A 3,145-nucleotide genomic window follows, 5' to 3' on the forward strand; every position below is an offset into this window, starting at 1 on the left:
CCTTTTGCTTCAGCACAGTCCAGTGTGGTCCAGGGAAGAGAGGGCACTTAATGTCCACTGAGGACTTTGCCACATTCATTTGAGGAGCAGCCCTTTCTCATTATTAACAGACACACTAAACGATGGGCCCCCAAACAATACAGAACAGATCCCTTTATGTGCACAAGTGCTCCACGTTTCAGCAACCACTGCGTGCCCTCCACCTCTCCCTCTTCTTTTTTAGATACCTGCACATAAGTGAAAGATGTGGAGGACACAAAAGATATCCTCAACTTTCCTTTGCTCCCATTCTGCGAAACAGTCCCATTTTAAAGCTTTTATTTGTGCAAAGCCTCTCATTAACTCCGCTCATGCTGCCTCCCTTGGCTTGCCATTGCTTAAGTACCGGGTGTTGTAAAAAAGCTACCAATTAGTCACTCATCAGCTCCAATTAGAGGAGACAAAGCCTGAGTAAAGATTACTCAATGAGAGGGAGAGGTTGGAAGGGTGATGTGTGTTTTTGTGTGCCCGTGCATAGGTGGGTGTTTGTGTACATGTGTGGAGCCTGGAGCCGGCACAACATAGTTTTTAATCATTGAAGAACTTGTGGCCATTCATCCTGACCTGCTGCGGCACAGGTCCATTCACCGCGCAGGCTCCTCAGCGGACCCTTTTCTCAGGGCCAAGTGTTGTTGTGCTGGGAAGACAGGCCCCCCAGGAGTCCCAGAAAGAGAGCCATTCAATCCTCTCTACCTGTTTGCAGCGTATAAAGCACTCAGGCCTGGGCCGATCTCTCATTATTGTCTCTTTCACTCTCAATACTTCCTTAAACTTAGGCCTCAACAAGAGCAAGCCCTTTTAGAGAGGGGGGGGGGATTGGGGGGGGGGGGGGGGGTACATGTTGAGGGGGTGCCTTTCGCCTCATTAGAATTGAATTTGCACTGTCTTGTAATTACGTCGAAGGGCAACAATGTACTTTTTTCCTCATAATCTTCAGTGAATGGAGGATTTTTTGGGGCAGTTAATTTGCTGCTCACACTAATGCATTAATTAATGAATTGGGTAACACTAATTTTCTCTCTTCTGCCCCTCTCTCTGTTTGTTTCCTCCATCTGTTTCCAACAGTTCTGGGCTAGTCGCTGCTAATAAAATTACCTCATTAAGGCCTTTATTGCGGCACAGTAGCTCCCTCATTCTTTTGCTATTAAACATTTTCTTTGGAAGTCGGGGGGGCTGTCAGTGTGTGTGTGTGTGTGTGTGTGTCCATTCAGTGTTGCATCTTTTTTGTGGGTAGTTCTAAATAATGAGGGGGATGAGCAGGGAGATATAATTGGGAACAAGGGGGCACTTCAGTAAATATTTGCAATCTTTTAAGGCCTGTTCTTGTACGATGGTGATTAATTACTTCCAGAAGGGATATTTTGGGGAAATATGTTGCCAAGCTTTTTCCTTTTCTTTCTTTCTTTCTTTTTTTTTCATGGCTCCTGTCTTTGTTTCTGCTTGTTAAAAAGATGTGCACAGGACTTTAATAATCGGCCTCTCGTTAATCAAACACTAAAGCTCTGAAAGGGGGCAACGTGTAAACAATGATGCTGAGTGTGGTGTGTCACTGCTTTAATGTAACTGTGGGCATGTGTTGTAAAAATAACAAACAGAAGGTGACTGTGTCGATCAAATATAGATGGTTTTTACCTTCTCGCTGCAACAAACTTCAGTGAATTTAACATAGAGATAGATCAGAGAGAAGAAAATTGTTTGTTGCATAAGAATAAATAAAGAAGAAAACACAGATTACCCATGCTGACTGAACACTCCCACAAAGCTTTATTCATGGTTTTGTCATTTGATTGTCTTCATGAGCATCTCTGTGGACAACACTGAAAAGTTTAATGAGTTCACTGAACACTGTGTGCTGTGTATCATCCAAACGTCTGCAAACACTCAGACTGCGAGATGACTGCCACCTAGTGGACATAAAGGAGAACTGCAGTGAGATACTGATATTAGAAAACCTAAAAAAAAGGAATGCAAACATATTAAAGTGATATTTAGGCACGCTTTAATGGGCTTTGTTGATTTCATGCATAGTGAAAAAATTAAAATTAGTGCGTATAAATGTTTTTACACACCTGTAATGACCCGGCTGCAGCAGCTGATTTGGACTGAGAGCAACACAAACTCCTCAGATCAGTTGCTGCTTTGTGTTTAACAGCATGTTATTCATGAAAATAAGGATGACATCACCTTGTTTTGGTCACGCTCCCAAGACAATATCTGGAACTTCTCTTCTTCCAAATAAAGACCGCAAGTGAGATCAATGTGAGTTATGAGGAAAAGATCAACAGAAAGAATGAAACAACCACGTCCAAAACCCAGCTGGAAGCACCCACAGAAAAAAACCTCATTCTCACTTCAGGCAGGCCAAGACAGTTCAGCCTCTTCCAGCTATGACTTCATCAGAGTTTTTAGAAAGAAGTGGGCAGAGCAGAGCGAGCTTTCTGTGGAAAATAGCAACAAATGGAGCAATGTTACACCAAGAATGCTGACGGATAGATCCGAGCATGGACATGCAGCAAGCACCATACAAGCTTTTGTATACAAGCAGTTACAACTGCAGCTAAATGTTCTTTTAAATTCTAAGTATGTGGCACATTTTTTTTACTTTTTTACTCCATGCTTTTTATTATTATCATGAAAATTTAACACGTTTACCCACAAATCTCTAATAATAAAGACTTTGGGAATGAGGACGTCGCCCTCTGGTGGAGTAACTAGTGTCCACAGCCACTGAGACAGACACGCTGTAAATTAGGTGCACAGAAACTGTGGATTTCTGGCTCGTACTCGTCGCTTTGCTGCCATGGCAACTGAAAACTTTGAGAGCGATGTGTTGCAGATGTGGACCAAACGCAGCATATCTTCTGGTTCTTGTGGATTTAAACACACTTGTATTGATTTATTGATTAGATATTATCAGGCTGACAGTTTTTGAGGCACAGTGTCATGAAAGAAGGAGGAGAAACAGTTTTTTATAATGTTTAATGTGCTGTGACAGAGCAATATGTTTCCAAAAATAAAAAAAAACATGCATTTCCACAGTCTCATTTTCATGAAAAAATAATCTTAATATAGTCATACAAAAATAAACATCTGTCATCAAATGGCA

The sequence above is a fragment of the Parambassis ranga genome, chromosome 12 (assembly GCF_900634625.1).
Source record: "Parambassis ranga chromosome 12, fParRan2.1, whole genome shotgun sequence".
In the NCBI taxonomy this organism is placed as follows: Eukaryota; Metazoa; Chordata; class Actinopteri; family Ambassidae; genus Parambassis; species Parambassis ranga.